Consider the following 18,447-nt stretch of genomic DNA (forward strand, 5'->3'; position numbering starts at 1 on the left):
TATATATATATATATATATATATATATATATATATATATATATCTGTTCAATTAAATCCACATCATGGCCATTCATTAATTTCAAAAACACAGATTTCTTCATCATTTAAAACGGCGTCTTTCAATGGCTTTTCTGCTGGAGATACTGTTGTTTAAAAAAAAAATGTTAATAAAAAATCATACACATACCTTAGGAACGGTATTACAGAAAATTGGTATTAAAACCTTGACTTTTCCAAACCACAGTATACCTTGAAAACGGTTATCATCCCATGCCTAATAATGAGTGGCATAAAATGGTCTTAAAATGAAAATAACATCATTTATCACTACATATTTTGGTGCAATATATTGTACAGCAAAAATAGATATGGTGACTGGCCAAGCCATATGTGAACGGCCCATTAAGCAGGTAAGCTTCTCTTCACATTCAGAAGATACCTTCATTCCAGATCCTGCACAAAAATACAATTTAGCATGTTTAGGCTGAGTTGGGCCGTTGTGTTTTTGGGTGCCTCCACCTTGGTGACGAGTATTGTTGTAATATGCTTTCTGTTCTAGTGCTTGAACAAGTTGCTTGTCGGTTTAAAATCAGTCGAAAGTTCTAGAGACTAGACACAGACTGAATTTAACAGCAAAATTTTTGTTTTTACACTCTATGAAATCAAAGTAATGTCTGTATTTCTACTTAAAGAAGAAACACAGCACGATGTTCGCCGCAGAAATTTAAAAACGCATGCTTATTAACTGATGTTGATTTAAAAGAAGCATTTTTTTTCCTCCTAAAACTATATTAGTAACATAAGTAACACAACTACACTGACTTTAGTAACTGTAATCAAATTACACAATGTACAAAAATGTTATTAGAATACAGTAACATCTTACTGTGGAACGCCTTACACCCAACTCTGGTAGTACTCATACATCACACAGAGTGAAAAGTTACATAGTGCACTACAAAAAAAAACAGAAGACACTCAACAAGAGAAACTGCAAATGAAAGATGCTAAGGAAAATTTGTTTCTGAAATAATAATAAAACATTTTTGCAAGATGGTACAAGAAACGAGAATGAGTTGGCTTTTACATCCCTTTTCCTTTTCAAACAAGATCTGAGAACATTCCAGCAATTTCTGGAATTGTCTGTCCACACTGAACGCAACGCCACAGAACCAAAACAATCATAAATCCAGGCAATCCCATGAAGAATGAGTGAAATCAAATGAATCCAGGATAATAATATGCCAAAGCACATTCAATTGATACTATATCTGCAATGTTGTAGAAGCAGACACAATTTCAAATACAGAATCTTATCACAAACACAAATATGATCAGAGAGATGTGAAAATAGTGCCAGCTACAGTTTAAATTTGTAGTTATGTTAGCAGATTGTTTTGACATCAATGACTACAGTACGCAAAACTTAAAAAAAAACACAAACAATGTTAAAATGCAGCTTTAATCATTTTACTTTTCTTATTAAATAAATACTAAAAATGTAATGTAAATGTAATGTGTATTTATATAGCGCATTTATTGTGTATGTCCATACACCCAAAGCGCTTTACAATCATGAGGGGGGTCTCTCCACACCACCACCAGTGTGCAGCATCCACTTGGATGATGCGACGGCAGCCACAGGACAACGGCGCCAGTGCGCTCACCACACACCAGCTATTAGTGGAGTGGAGAGACAGTGATAGAGCCAATTCGGTGGAAGGGGATGATTGGGAAGCCATGATCTTAAGGGCCGATAGAGGGACTTTGGCCAGGACACCGGGGTTACACCCCTGCTCTTTCACGAGAAGTGCCATGGGATTTTTAATGACCACAGAGAGTCAGGACCTCGGTTTAACGTCTCATCCGAAAGACGTAAACATTTAGTAAACAAAATATCAACAAAATAGCAACAAGTCTGTGATTTTTTAAAATACATTAGTATATTAATAATAGAATCCAAAAGTCTTTTCGCAGTTTCTAAAATCAAATTCACAAATTAATTTCAACAAGCCACAGAAAAATGTCATTTCTTGAAAGAAGTGTGTGTGAGCTAAGGTTAATCAGTTTCAATAATATACAAAAACACAATTAGAACCTCAGCTGACAGCTGCAAAATCATAGAAACAGACACGATTTCAAATACAGAATCCTGACACTCATCACGTGGAAAACGCATTACATGTCACATCCGCACAGACAAGAAAATTGTGCCAATTTCAGCATTGCCAAAATGCTGCACAATACTGAAAAAGATAACAGCCAAAATCCATGACGGATCAATCGTAATTAAGCCACATAATCACTTTTAATGTGAGTGGATTTTTAAATAATGAGTGTGTGTCAATACAGATCTACACAATGCATTCACTGTTACACTGCAGATGCATTGTTTCATTTCAGCTACTGTATATTCAGATTTTGTTTCAGAAGCCGTGCACTTTAATGTAAGAAATCATTAAAAGTTCACCAGCTAACTTGCTCACTAGTACCACCATTTCATATATTGCTCAACATACCATGTTCCTGGAACTAAATTACACAAAACCCCATAAAAAAAGAAATGCTGTTTGTAGAAGCTTTTTAGCATTCCCTTTATATGTAAGTTAGCGTATAGCGTTTGACTCCTACACGCTGGCCTTCAAGCCTAGCCAGGGCTCTTCCCACTCGCCAGCCAACAGATGCATGCGAACAAATCGCCCGGCCCACAGAGCTACTCTTGTCATGTCGGAATAAACGGTGCGATAAAATTCTGCGAAAAAGAGAACCAGGGAAACTTTCCACTTCATTGTGCTGCCTAACTAAGTTAGCAGCTGAACGAGCAAAGAGGAGAACGACTCCGAGAGGGGGGGGGGGAAATGCTAGAAGCGCTTTTCATCCGATAAAGCTCACATTGCACCCAAAACATTTCCAAAGCGAGCGGCTGACATAAATGCCTTTTTAATATGCCTCTGTTTCTCCCCCAAAAAAACAGTTGGAATAATTGATTACTGCATTAGTTAATGTAGCGATGAATCAATTATCAAACTTGTCAGTCCTAGCTGGGAAAACAAGGGAGGACAAGAAGATGGTAGACAGTGAATGTTATAGAGCCGAGGGGAATTATGGGAGTATTCACAATGCTGTATTCAAAAGGGTTTCTTCTCTGCGCTGTGGTTGAGAAAGGGCGAAGCGAGGACATTAAATCAACCGGCCAAGAAATCTCACGGCACGGTAGTTTCAAATAACTCTCCAACAATTAATTGATGAGGTAAAGTGAGATGAGGTAATCCACTTTGAATAATTGAATAGCCGGCATGATATGTTTCATAAAGGTGCAACAACACAGGTTAAAACAAACACAATCATGAAATGTAGCTTCTCTAATTCATCTCTCAAACTGTCTAAACAGAGCGGTATAATAAAACGTTGCGCTTTATGCCAGGTGTATACAGTACTGCGTGATGCAGCCAATAAATCAATCAGAAGATTTTTACTAGGTTTTAAAAATTAACCATTAGCATTTTAATAATTTATGTGCACAATAATTAAAATAAAATATTGAAGCAATATTAATTCCAATTTATACTACAGGGTTTCTAACTGTTTGATTCTGATTGGCTGATGAACACAAGGTGTGCAGGTATTTTCATGAATATTCACATGTAGTATGATAAATGATGTTGATTATTCCTTGTGATCACGACTGGAAGAACCTGAGGTTTTTAAAGGCACTAAAACTTCTCCAACATTAGAATATTATTCAATTCAAATTGTATATTAACATCTTCCCCCAATAAACCACTTAAAATATCATTTTTTAGAAAATTGAGGAAGACAATTTGAGAGAAACATTTAGCCAGTCGAATGAATCAGACCACGTTCTGCTTTATACTCTAAGCCAGCAGCTAGCCCTCTGCAACTCTCACATGGTTGCCCACTGAAGCTAAGTAGGGATGCACGCAGTCAGTTCCTGGATGGAAGATCACATGGGAAAGCTAGGTTGCAGCCGGAAGTGTTGTTAGTGAGGCCAGCAGGGGGCAGTCAACCTGCAGTCTGTGTGGGTCCTAATGCCCCAGTATAGTGAAGGGGACTCTATACTGCTCAGTGAGCAACGTCTTTTGGATGAGATGTTAAACTCGTTTTAAAAATTAACCATTAGCATTTTTAATCATTACTGTGCGCAATAATCTGAATAAAATATTAAAGCAATATTAATTACAATTTATACTACAGGGTTTCTAAATGTTTGATTCTGATTGGCTGATGAACACAAGGCATGCAGTTTTTTTACTTGAATATTCACATGTAGTATGATAAACAATGTCGTTTCTTCCTCACATTATCACAAGGTTTAAAATGTAATATTATATATTTCCCTAATAAACCAAATAAAATATACCTATACCTGAATATAAAATATAAATATATTTGAGAGAAACATTTAAGCAGGACTGAGCCCGGTCAGTTTCTGGATGGGAGACAGCTAGGTTGCTGCCGAAAGTGGTATTCTTGAGGCCAGTAGGGGGCACTCAACCTGAAATCTAAGTGGGTCCTAATCCCCCAGTATAGTGAAAATAAATCTGTAAGCACAGTCTTTTGGGTGAGACATTAAACTGAGGTACTGACTCCCTGTGGTCATCACAAAAATCCCAAGATGTTTTTCGATAAGAGTAGGGTAACGTGACCAAAATTGCCCACATGGCCTCCTAACCATAGCCATATCATAATTGGCTTCTTCATCTCTTCTCCACTAATCAGCTGGTGTGTGGTGTGTAGTCTATTGCAATATAGCTGCTGCCGGGTCATCCAGGTGGATGGTGCACACTGGTGGTGGATGAGGAGATTCCCCCAAAGTGCTTTAACTGTCCTGAAAAGCGCTACGTATATAAATGTAAAGAACTATTATATAAACAGTCAAAAAATAAATGTGCAGTCATTTCAATTTCAACCTCACAAAATCTACAATTATTGTGATCAAAATTAAATCTGTCTAAGAAACTCTGAAGATGGGTAAATGTTGAATATTTTAAAGTGTACTTCTTTAGCTTTGGGAGATATGGGGAAAGAAACATAGTTCTTAATTCAATAACAGAGCTCTTGGGGAAAAAGAAAAGACAATTTATTCCTACTAGCTTATATTGGAAATTTATGTTGAGTTAATTTAATAAAATCGTTACTGCAAAATGCATTTCACTCCGAATAAAATCTTGTCCATTTATCAACAAAGGCGGCAGATAAAGTGTGTTATTTATATTGGCAACCACATTACTAAACATCATCGCAAAAGCTTTCGGAATAGATGTCAATACCCCAGTGTATTGCTTATGATCACATTCAAAGATGACCGGGAGAACCTGAGGTGTTCGAATGAACCGCCAACTTATCCAGCATATGTTTTACGCAGCGGATGCCCTTCCAGCTGCAACCCAGCACTGGGAAACACCCATACATTGTTGCATTCACACCCACACATACACTACAGCCAATTTAACTTATTCAATTTACTTATAGCGCATGTCTTTGGACTGTGGGGAAAACTGAAGCACACAGAGGAATATCATGCAAACACAGGGAGAACATGCAAACTCCACACAGAAATGCCAACTGACTCAGCCTGGGCTCAAACCAGCAACCTTCTTGCTGTGAGGCGATATCGCTACCCACTGAGCCACCTTGAAGCTAAGCTATATATAAAAGATACAAAAGGCCTTTGATGACATGAGTAAGAAATTAATGTTAATCAATTATGTTAACCAACAAATTTGCATATTTAGAGATGTAAGGAAATTCAATATTGTACAGAAGCAAGGCCTTTGCTCATAAATATTATATAGACTTGATATATTATAATTATAGCATCATTTTTGTTTATAAATTTATTGCATTGAGCACATCATCATAATTCAGGATATTTATAGGGACAGAGCACGATGCGTAGGCCCAATTTAAATTGCTCTGTTTCTTATTCTTCTTCTTCTCTAGAATGAATTGTGATTTTGAGGGTCTAAACATGTTTGTAAACTCACAAAGCTTTGCACACACACCAGAAGTGGCGAACATTTACGTTTGTTATAAGTATCGGAAGTAAGTGTGGAAAAGTAGCTAGACAGCACCACCTATGCACTTTTGACAGAGTGGCCCGAGCTACATTTCATGCACATGTGCGAAAATTGGCACACACATCAAACATGCCAATACCCACAAAAAGTCTCTTGAAGCTAAATTTTAAACCCAACAGGAAGTCAGATATTTTAACTTCCTCTGCCAAAAAAAAGTGCAGTGTTTACCATTTCCAGGCAATGTATTATAACAAACTCCTGGGGATTTTATCAGATCAACACTGAAATTGGGTTTTGCATCTAAAGGCTTTTGCGATGCTAAATTGTGAAGATTTAGAGCAGGGGTCACCAATCTCGTTCCTGGAGGTCCTGTGTCCTGCTGGGTTTAGCTCCAACTTGTCTCACCACATCTGCCTGGGTGTTTCAAGTATACCTAGTAAGACCTTGATTAGCTGTTCAGGTGTGTTTGATTAGGGTTGGAGCTAAAATTGGCAGGACACCGGACTTCTAGGAACAAGTTTGGTGTACCATGATCTAGAGTATTCATCGAAGGGCTTGTCCATCCAGGGCATGGCCTGGCAAACTTTGAAGCTTCGCTACGAAACAGAAAGTTCTTAAAACTCAGGCATCCTTTTTCTGATCTGCCTCAAAATCTATACATTTGAACATAGTCCTGACCTGAACATGTTTACATGCCAATATCCAGTTACAGTCATAGCGCCACCTGCTGGCAACAGGAAATTACATGTTTTACAGTGTAACAAACTCCTCCCACAAATGTTAACGTATCAGGACCAAATTTGGGTGGCATTATCTGAAAGCCCTAGCAATGATATATTGCGGAAATCTAGAGTTTTCGGAGAAGGGCGTGTCTTTGGCAAACTGACAAATTTCAGTGTATTGTCATGAAGGAGAGGGTACTTATAACTAGGCACACACGGAAACTGCACAGATTTTTAGCCCATCATTGAGTCTATTTATTTGCTTTTGTAAATGTGTGTAAATGTATATTTATTCATATTTAAAATTGATTTCAGTAATATTATTAACCAATATAAAAGTGTTCATTTGATTTATTTACAATACAGTTTGCAAAGTATTATTTCTATAGTCTTTTGGTAGAAATATTATATAAGAGATTGCTTTGTAAATCAAATACGTGGATCTAGATGGATTTGCATTGTAAACATTAAATACAAGTTAAAAAGCTAATATTTTTTTTTATTTCATATATTAAATTTTTAGTTAAGATACTCCCAAAATAATTCCACATTAATATGTAGATTTTATTTTTTACAAAGTTCTCTGCAGAATTAGCAAAAAAAATGTCCACAGATTCTGTCTGGCCCTATTTATAACATAGTCACACAACGTCTGATCTGCCTGTAAATTCACAGATTCGATGAGATTCCTCTCCTGAAGACATCCACATGCCAAAATTTAATCACAATCATAGCGTCACCTGCTGACAGAAGGAACTTTGGCATAAATCTGTCATTTTCTCAAGTGTTTTAATATATCGGCTTAAATTATTCGTGTCCACTGTTCTCTGTCATCCTAAGGTAACCGGGCAGCGGTGAGCCCGGGTGCAAGGTCCCTTTCATCGCTGCTCGCAACTTGTTGTTTTTGTTATAATGTCGAATATTGAATAAGCTGAATGGACACAGAGCACTGCGTCACTAGCTCTAGTTTACTCAAGGAATGTTTTCCCTCACACAAATGTATCACTTGCTTTCAATTATTTGAACTTGCGCAGAAAAAACTTGACTGAGGCAAATTTAGAACATTTATTGTAAATGTTTTGGGTATTTCCTGATGAAAATTTGTCTCTATTTGCATTCCCATTATACTTAGTTTACTCAATTACATACTGTAATTTGATGTTTGGTGTGAACCCGGCATAAATTTTACACACAGGAGTGGTTTGAGGACAAAATCTTGAAAACTGTGTTAAAATACATCTAAACAAGTGTGGTAATCAAAGTGGAATAATAGACTTTTATTGAAAATTTATTGAATTATTAAAAAATACAGCACACCAAATATATGAAGGGTTTCTGCTGAGTCTTAAAAAGTCTAAAATTTAAAAATCGAAATTTAAGACTTTAAAAAGTCTTAAATTCACTGTTCTTTAATATTTTTGCACAAGTCTTACTTTTCCAATGTCCATGTAATGCTCCATCTAGTGTTTCTTTTAAATAGTTTTTTGTTGTTGTTGCTAGGTTTTTGTGGTGTTGTAGATCTTTATTTCACTAGTCCAATTGTAATTTACGGTATTACAACTTTAAATGAGGTCAACTTGCAATAGCCAATCAGCTTTCTGTTATTAACTCAGTGCGCAGGGCGAATGTGACGTCATTGCTGTCTTTGCGAAGGTTCACTGTGGGTGCGTGCCACATGATTTCGCCTGGTGGAGTATGGCGTTATTTCACTGACAAATGTCTTAAGCGCACTATTACAAGTCTGCAGCGCATCCATGTAATACGAGTAATATCCAGTTTCCCTCTGTTCATGGACAAAACTGCTCGCGAGCTCTTAAAACACTGGCAGCTCATGTGCGAATGATCTGCTCTCGCTCCATCGGACGATGCGGACTCACAATTTTTTTGTCTTGTGTTTCCTCCTCCGTTCGTGCTTTTGCTCTCCAGAGATGCTTCAGCATACTGTAGTATTAAGAATAGTGAACTGATAAAATACAGTGTCATTTTACTACAGTAAAGTGTGGTGAATTGTAGTATAATATACACAATATTGTAAAAAATAAAAATATAAAATCTACAGCAGTTTTGTCCACAAACCAGAAATCAGTGCACGAGCAAAGAAATTTGCTTGCTCTTTATACATGAGTGCGCACTTGAGTTGTATTACTGCGCTCACGTCATTTGTCAGTGAAATAACGCCATAGTGAAATTTATGGAATTTTTTTAGACTCTGATCAACAGTTTGCATGGCGCCACATTTGATTTGAGTTGAATATCAAACAGTTTGAAGAGTTTTTGTCTGAAACAGATATACGCCATACATCTCTATGATCCATCCATGCGTGATCATAAAGATAACCAGATGACCGATAATTCTTGGCTTGAAATTTCAACAGCAGTGGGAAAGGAGGAAAGTTTTTATGAAAGTTTGGAAAAACCTGAGGGATAAGTTTGTTAAAACAAAAAAAAACAAAAAAAAGAGTCCCCCTGAAAAATCTTCAATGATATTAATGATATGACCTTGTTCCGGAAACTTTCTACTTCTCTTTTTATTTGTCTGATTTAACTGTTTTAACTTTTTTTTTTTTGACCGACCCCCTTTCATTTAAAAAAAAATATCTCAATGGCGAATGCATAAAGTTTAAAAGGCTTGTCCGTTTCTTGAGGTGCGTGATGTGGCGCCAGGCGAAAGTATAAATAAGCATTAAGATGTTAGTTTGTTTTGTCTGTAGTTCAATGGTGCATCTAACCTGTCTTTAGTACTGTACAATTAAAATACATTTATTTGCCACTAATTTTGTAATTTTTGCATTTTCTCTTTGTGTATGTGTGTTTTTGATATTGTGATAAAGGTCTTAAATTTAATAATTAATGGTCTTAAAAAGGTCTTTAAAAGTCTTAAATTTGACATTGTGATATCTGCAGAAACTCTGTATATAGCAGCCACTTTGTTTTCTTGCCTAATTTAATACTATTATATTAGGATATTAATATTCAAGTTCAGAGTACCAGTAATACTCCAATTCAAGTCTGAAATAGCGCGTCTGGTTGCGCTCCGCAAGGCAGATGATTTAAAGCGCAGCAAAAGCTTTGACGTTGATCATTTTCCAGGTTGTCTCTCAGTGAGTCATGGAGCAGCATGACGGTAGGTAGTGTAAACACTGTGGGTCTGTGGTTAGACGTGTAGGGGAAGCTCTCTCCAGCAGAGGGGCACCTGCTTCTCAAAGCCGGGCCGCTTAATCACTTTCATCTGGGCCCCCTGCTGCCTCGCTAACCTGGTCGTACTTTGGAAAGCAGATCTGTCTTTCACATCCTCACACATGCCTCCCCTTCTTTTGCTTTCAGCCTCGGTTGTTTTACCTTTCTAATTCGGCCCAGATGTGATGGGCCGCTACACCGCCCGCTCTTCCCCCTCTCCCTCTCTCGCCCACCTGCTCGCTGACCTTCAGACCCCGCAGCCAGACTCCCATTTGATTCCCCTTCTCCTGAGTGAAAGGGCTGTTCTGTAGCTCATCGCAGTGCCTCTTATAGCTCGGCCCCGTACTGCCCGGAGGGTCTATGTTCGGTGTTGGTGCCGAGAAGCGCTGGCAGCCCCCCGTCCCAGTCGCAAGCCTTCATGGCTTTTGTTACTCCTTCAATGACTCAATCAGAAGCTCCATGCCCGTGGCCTCTGAATAACCCACCTCCCATGAAGATGGCTGTAGACCAAGGACTCATACGGGCAACTCTTTGAGAACACACACACACACACACAATAGCAGCGGTGTTCGTTTTTGGACTAAAGATTTAGCTTTGGATACTCTGAGGATATTACAATATTGGCCAATTATCATCTGAAGGAATTTCATTATTGGAAAGAAAGGGCTGCTTTTGCCGAATCATCTTGCATTTAATTGGATCGGTCCAGTTGGACGTCCCGACTTGATGGACAGCCCAGATCTCTCTAGACCGGCGAAAGTCTGCGTCTGCCTCTGTTGGACAGGCCCCAGTAAATAATCTCTCGCTGCTAAATGCTCACTGTTAATTGTGTTTCCTTTTTTTTTTTTCCAGATAATTACGACAACACCTCTGCGCCTCAGCTTGAAGGACGCACTCCGCCAGGGCCTAAGCAGGTGCCTCTTACTGACTGACAAGAGCTGTCAATCATTCGTAAAGAGCTCTCCACTTTCCTTCAGCTGTATGCACCGATATTCCCTTTTGTCAGTTTATACCAAACACCAAATGAAAAAGCCGGGGCTTAACCAGGTAGCAAACAGGCCCCAGACTGTCAAAGGGAATTAGAGCGAGCATGTCTGCTTCTCTCCACTCTATCTATGAGGCACTCGCAGCGCTGTTCCTCGCACATGATAAGGGCTTTTACTTATGGGACCTGCCGTGATTAAGAGTCCCTGGGTAATAGAGCCTTTCCTTGCTGCCGCCGCCGCCGTTACAATGGTCAATGAAATTGCCGACATCTTTTCCAGTTATGGGAAGATTTTTCTTATCTAAGAAGGATAACCATGCGTTTGAAGGGAATGTTTGGCCAAGAATGGAGGTCTGTCATTCATTCAGCCTCATCTCTTCCTACACATGTATGCATTTCTTTCTTCTGTTTTAATACAATTTATTTTTTTTGTTTTTCCATGCAGAGGGATGCTCATTTATTTTAAAACAGAATTTAAAAAATGGTCCTAAAGGTTTAGAAAAAGATATAAGGGTGAGTAAAGACACAAAAGTTTGAAGTATCAGAACCACATAAAAAAATAAGTAATGGAATACTATAGTATTTTATAGTAGTTTATTTTAGCATATTTACACAAACTACACTAAATTAATGTTTGGAGTAACAACAGTTTACCATGTCAATGATAATAATCTTTGAATAAATCTTAATGCTTTATATATTTCTTAATAAGTCAGAATTATTAGCCCTCCTGTTTATTTTTTTCACTATTTTCTGTTCACTGGTGAAAGGATTTTTTTCAACATATTTCTAAACATAAAAGTTTAAATAACTCATTTCTAATAACTGATTTATTTTATCTTTCCCATGATGACAGTAAACATATATTTTACTAGATATTTTCAAGACACTTTTATAAAGCTTGAAGTGACATTTAAGGGCTTAACTAGGTTAATTTGGTTAACTAGGCAGGATAGAGTAGTTAGTCAAGTTATTGTATAATGACATTTTATGTAGACTATAGAAAAATATACTAAGCTTAAAGGGGCTATTAACCTTAAAATGTTTTTTTTTTTAAAACTGCTTTTATTCTAGCCGAAATAAAACAAATAAGACTTTCTCCAGAAGAAAAAATATCATCAGACATGCTGTGAAAATTTCCTTGCTCTGTTAAACATTTTAGAAATATTTAAAAAGAAGAAAAAAATTCTAAGGGGGCTAATAATTCTGTCTTCAACTGTATTTGCAGATATCCCTAAATCTTAGGCTTTACCCATTTGTCAGCAAGCTTTTCAAAAAAGATTATAATTTAGTATATAATACAACTATCGCACATTATTTTATATATTTTACAAGCGGATGCATTTTATATATATTTATATACAACAAAAATATCAATTTTATTTATTTTTTAAATCATATTTTTATTACAAAAATAATATATACATATATATTTAAACTTATTTTAAATTATATTTTTAATATGATCCATTTTATACACATTTTAAATACATGCTAGGTCCAAAATTTTGACATTTAATGCTAATAATTTAACATTAATGTTTGTTAAAACATTAAACTACATGCTTGCTTTGCAGTTTTTATAAGTGGTTTTAAAATACTTTTGATTATTAGATGATAAATCCCTTCAAGATGGACATAGCATGTTCAAAAATACCCAACATACAGTATTCAGTCCAACACACACATACTGTACTCTCCAATACACCCTTATAACAAGACATCCATCCCGCTCTCAGTGAATTTTGACAACCGTCAAAGTCTCAATGGGAGATTGTACTTAAATTTCCTCCCCGCACAGAGCTATCACATCACTGAAAAGAGGATGAATACAGCGAACACATCATACAGCTTGACAGCTCCTGTTCCCCTTCCACTTCCATTATATGCAGAACAGCAGTTTAGACTTTCTCCTGAATAAGATGAAGGGGAGATTTAATTTTAAGCTGAAGTTTTTATGGGGTCAACCACCCCTTTAAGAGTAGACAAACTTTAAATAAACCTGATCATATTTTTAAGAAACAAACAGTGGTGAGAGTAAAGCAAACGGTTTTGATATAGTATCATTTAAAATAAAATAATAAAATAAAATATAAAATAATAATAAAATATAATATAATAATTTTATTATGTTATTTAAAATAATGTAATATAATATAATATAATATAATATAATATAATATAATATAATAATACGCGTCTGCTCCCTCTTCCACTCAATCCATTTGCATGGCCACAATTAAGAATGCAAATAGAAGAGTCCAGACTCCGCCTTTGAGGAGGATGGAAAGAGGCGCCCCTATTGTTATTCTTATACCTGACCTGCAGGCCACTGTCACGCTGTGCTGAAACAGCCGGCCTCTCAGGAGAGCATAATAAACTAACCGAATCAAAGATGGGCACGCTGGTGCGGCCTGGCACTCCTAACACCAGTCCTTGATCAGTTAGACGAGCCGGAGAGATGGAGAGAGCCGGCGGCCATTCGTGCAGAAGTGGCTGAGGCAGAGCGGGAAAACAGGTCAGAGAGTCAGGGTCGCTAAACACCACTGTGCTATAGAGCGTCTCTGACAGGACAGGGCCAAAACCAAGGGAACGACACATGATTTAGGGGAGGGGAGAACGAGAGTTCAAATATACTATAGCTTCTTATTTAGTTGTGTTTGGAAAATATACAACTTCTTGTTTTTTAAGAGAAGTACAAATAGGACAAATATAGTTCTATAGTGCTCAGCATATATAAGTAAACCCCTCATCTTTTAAAATCATATTTTAATAGGAAGCTATACAATATTATATTTGCGCATATATACATAAGACTGGAGCTTATCTAACAAAATAACTTACGATAACAATCCAACAACTAGAACACCCAAATATATATCTTACAGAAAAAAACTTATAAAAAATTTAAATAGGCAAAAACATAAAAAATAAATTGTTGAAATTTTATAGGTTTATTATTTTTTTTATTTTACAATATTTTAAAATATTATTTTAATATTATTATTGTTTTGGTTAAATGCACCACAATACATTGCCAATATGCACTGAGAATATAAATATTCATTTTCAAATGGGGTGTACTTAATTATGCTAAGCACTGTTTACATAAACAAATGCAGGGTAGTTTTTAACCAACTTCAAATCAAATATTGACAAATTGGCCAAAAAAAAAAAAAAAGTTTTTAAAGTTAAAGTTAAAGTAGATTAAAAGAGTGCAATGCATACAGTGAAAAAAGTTAATGACATGTGCATTAAGCAAAAACATTTTTTTTTTTTATATCTGAAGTGAAACCGTAAGCACAATTATATTTTGTTTAGTATGTGTTTGGAAAATATACATAAAAAAAAAAAATCAGGGTAGCTTTCAACCAACTTCAAATCAAATATGGACAAATAATAGTCAAATTTGGATAAAATTACAAAAAATATAAATATGTATTTTAAAAGTTACATTTGGGTTTGTCCATTTTGAGCTACAGTAGTCTGAAACAGCCCAACATTTAAAGAGTATAATGTATACACTCACAAAATTGTGTTTGCTGTTTGTCCAAACTACTTATTTAAAATGAGTTAAAAACACAGTTCTTGTTGTCTTTTTTAGCGATAACTTATTTGTTTTATGTTCAATCCACTTAAATTTGTAAAAGAAAAATATAATCGGCTAACTTAATTCCTTCATGTTGTTTCAACACAAATTGATTGTTTGGAACCCAGCATTTCATTACAGTCTAACGAAGAATTTTTTTTTTTTTTTTGACGTGCGTCAAGCAGAATATTTATTTGAACATTTTATTAAGGGAAACCGGGAGCACAAATATAGTTTCTTATTTAGTATTAGTATTTGGAATATATACTTAAAAAAATCGTTGGGCTGTTAAAAACCAAATTTGGGTCAAACATAGACAAACTGAGTACTTTTTTTTTTAAATTAAATATCAGCTTGTTCATATCTGACACAAAGTTACAGTAGATTAAACCAACCCAGCATTTATAGAGCGGAATGCATAGAGAGAAATCAAACAGATGTCAAAATATGTTACACAGAGTCCATCATTTGCCGTGCCGTGTGTTAACCTGAAATAGACAAGTAAACTTTTTTATTCATTAATTACAAGGAATTTAGCTCATAACATTGTGTTGTACAATTAGAAAGACTATAATTTCCTGGCCGTATGTGCACCATATGTGCAGCCTTCATATAAAACATGCTCCTGTTTCAAGTGGCCAACACTCACCATCATCATCTTCCTGATATCGATAAGCCATTAATTTGACATTCACAAGGCATTTTCCAATGTGAAGCGTTTTCAGACATACACAAACATATTGTACACCACAGCGCTGAAGAGATTCCGAACTCTCTGTGCAACCTAGCAACCCGTCACACATAGACAGGATCTAGACAGGCACTTTAGGGGAATTCAATTCACTTGTCCACAGTGAATAAGATTGAATCACTTAGACATCTGAGGTGATTTAATAGTGTTAACATACGTAGAGCCTCAGCACAATGACACCAGGAAAAAGGGGCTCTTAGGATTATTACATTGACTCAAAAATAAGTCACTTTTTTAGGTTTGCAAATATCATTTTTCTGCAAGATATTGCCCAGATCATAGCAGATAACTTGAGGAATTACCATATTTTTCATGTGTAAGTGGAAGAAACGTGTGTTTTCCTGGTCCTGTTGGACATATATTTTGCATTAAGCAAAGGATATATAGTTAATACAATACTGCATACACCTGTTACCAAAAATCACAAGAATATGGAAATATGATTCAATTTCTGGCACCAAATTTCACAATAATTCTTCAGAGGTGCTTTTTGACATGTGTCAAGTTGAAACTGAGTATAGAAAATGTACGATGAGTAAAACTCTAAGTAGTACGCAATAAACAGCACATTTCTTGTGATGTTCATCACACACACACACAAACAAATGCATAGTATTAAAAGCTAATTTTACTAATCTACTTAACTTTGTTGCAATGCTTCCAGAACCCCACCATATTTAAATTGCCTTTAAAATGTTATGCAAATATATATATATATATATATATATATATATATATATATATATATATATATATATATATATATATATATATATATATATATATACAGTTGAAGTCAGAATTATTAGCCCCCTTTTAATTTTTTTTTTTTCTCTTTTAAATATTACCAAAATGATTTTTAACAGAGCAAGGAAATTTTCACAGTATGTCTGATAATATTTTTTCTTCTGGAGAAAGTCTTATTTGTTTTATTTCGGCTAGAATGAAAGCAATTATTAATTTTTTAAAACCCATTTTTGGGACAAAATTATTAGCCCCTTTAAGCAATTTTTTTCCCCGACAATCTACAGAACAAACCATCGTTATACAATAACTTGCCTAATTACCCTAACCTGCCTAGTTCACCTTATTAACTTAGTTAAGCCTTTAAATGTCACTTTAAGCTGTATAGAAGTATCTTGAAAAATATCAAGTAAAATATTATTTACTGTCATCATGGCAAAGATAAAATAAATCAGTTATTAGAAATAAGTTTTTAAAACTATTATGCTAAGAAATGTGCTGAAACAATCTCCCCTCCATTACACAGAAATTAGGGAAAAAAATAAACAGGGGCGCTAATAATTCAGGGGGGCTAATAATTCTGACTTCAACTGTATATATATATATATATATATATATATATATATATATATTTTTTTTTTTTTTTTTTCTTCAATGAAGCTGTCAAAAGTTTGACAGTTTCTTAAACACCTGGAGAGCGGGACAGCAGCCGCAGGACGTCTATAAAACAGACGAATGAATAAACAAATGATGGAGAAACAGCGGCAGAGATGAGAGGATGTGAAGAGCGTAGGTGGCCTGGCCAAGACTTCCTCACAGTCACTCTTCTGACCGTGGGAGGATAAAAATCTGGAAACATACTTTGGCTTTTTTTTCTTCCTATTTTATCATCCTCATCTTCTCCCTGTTTTTGCTTTGCTTTTATTTTGCTCTCTTTTTTTGCTCTCTTTCTGCAGTCACAGGCCTGATACGGCAACCACATTCTAGGAAAGATAAATTAAGTTTCTAGAACTGCAAACTTCTGCAGCTGCTCTCCTCTTATTCTTTATTTCAAAGATATGGAAAATAAGCACTGATCTAAATCTATATATAGTGCTTAGCATAATTGAGTACACCCCATTTTAAAAATGTATATTTTTATCTATATCTCAGTTAATATGCGATATATATATATATATATATATATATATATATATATATATATATATATATATATATATATATATATATATATTGGTGCATTTGAACAAGACAAATTTATTAAAAAGATATATTTATTAAAGTAAGATTTTAGTGACCAAAGGCATTTAGAAATTGAAAGATAATTCAATTGAATTCAAGCAAAATAATGTAAAAATAAATTACAACCTACAAAATTTCAACTAAATTTTTTTTTACATTTTTTGCTTCTTGATTTTTCCTCTTTTTCAAATTTGTATTTCATATTTTTCTATAACATAAATTTGGCTGTACTAGATTTTGTACCATTACTTTAAGTTATTTTGTTGGATAAGCTCCAGATATGGCTTCAGAACTGACTACTTAATGTATGTTCTACCCTTATTCTACTCTTAATGCATTCCAAAGTCTCTCCAAAACTCAATTATATGACTTTAAAGTTTGTAATAATAAAATGGCACATTTTAAACTAATCAAACATTCATTTGTGCAAGTACAGGCTATGATAAGTGCCTTCTGTTGGGATTACAGCCATTTTTATTTTTATGCCCATAGGTGGCAGTATGCCACCACAAAAAGAGCTGCAAGAATGTCTGCACCACATGGCAGAAGCAAGTCTGAGCCTCCTTCACAGATTTAATTAGACAGAAACAGATACGTACATGTTCAGTCTTCAGCTGCCATTCCTCATTATTTTTTCATCGTCTGCTGAGGAGAAAAAAAAGAGAGCTAATCCTCTTTTGGTAACTTTTACAGCAATCATAAAAATGAAGTTTTAGTATGGAAAGTCAAGTGTTAAAATGTTGCTTCACACCTCTGAATGATCAAGATGATTGTGGTCAAAAATGGCACGTTAAAGCAAAAGATTCTATTAAAATTAGCATTCTTTTTTCCCCTTTGAAAATTATTTCAAAAGAAAAGTATTTCACTTGCAGAGGCCAAGAAAACCATATAAACTTAAGCCAACAGTAGGCAAATCCATACATAGTCAACTGATGAACATAACATTTTTTGGACTTGGCCACAATTAAAAATAGGTAATTGCATGGCTGGCCTTGGTTTTATTTGAATGTTAAATTGTTATAAAGAATATATAAGAAGTTTTTTTTTTTTTTTTTTTTTTTTTTTTACTTCTAACGACATGATAATGTTAAAGCAAATGCATTAATTCTGAACAGGAAGTAATATGATATTCACATTGGCCTTTTTAACTGAAATGTAAAAGGCTCAGAAGAAAGAAAAGAAATGTGTAATAAT

General features: G+C 35.1%; 1 non-coding gene across 8 annotated transcripts in view; it reads right to left on the minus strand.

The window, feature by feature from the left end:
* LOC147832825 (uncharacterized) overlaps nt 1-18,447 on the minus strand; it is a 204,760-nt gene that overhangs the window by 53,588 nt on the left and 132,725 nt on the right. The window contains exons 4-5 of one of the 8 annotated variants that reach the window (XR_015514959.1): nt 17,853-17,895; nt 14,184-15,004 (exon numbers count right to left, since the gene is read on the minus strand). The exons of 5 other annotated variants lie outside the window; for them this stretch is intronic. This is a non-coding gene — a transcript (uncharacterized LOC147832825). Of the gene's footprint in view, nt 1-14,183; nt 15,005-17,267; nt 17,899-18,447 lie in introns of those variants that run through there. 2 more of the 8 variants (XR_015514960.1, XR_015514958.1) reach the window with 2 other exon arrangements.

Source organism: Danio rerio, chromosome 18, assembly GCF_052040795.2.
Source record: "Danio rerio strain M-AB ecotype USA chromosome 18, GRCz13ab, whole genome shotgun sequence".
Taxonomy (NCBI): domain Eukaryota; kingdom Metazoa; phylum Chordata; class Actinopteri; order Cypriniformes; family Danionidae; genus Danio; species Danio rerio.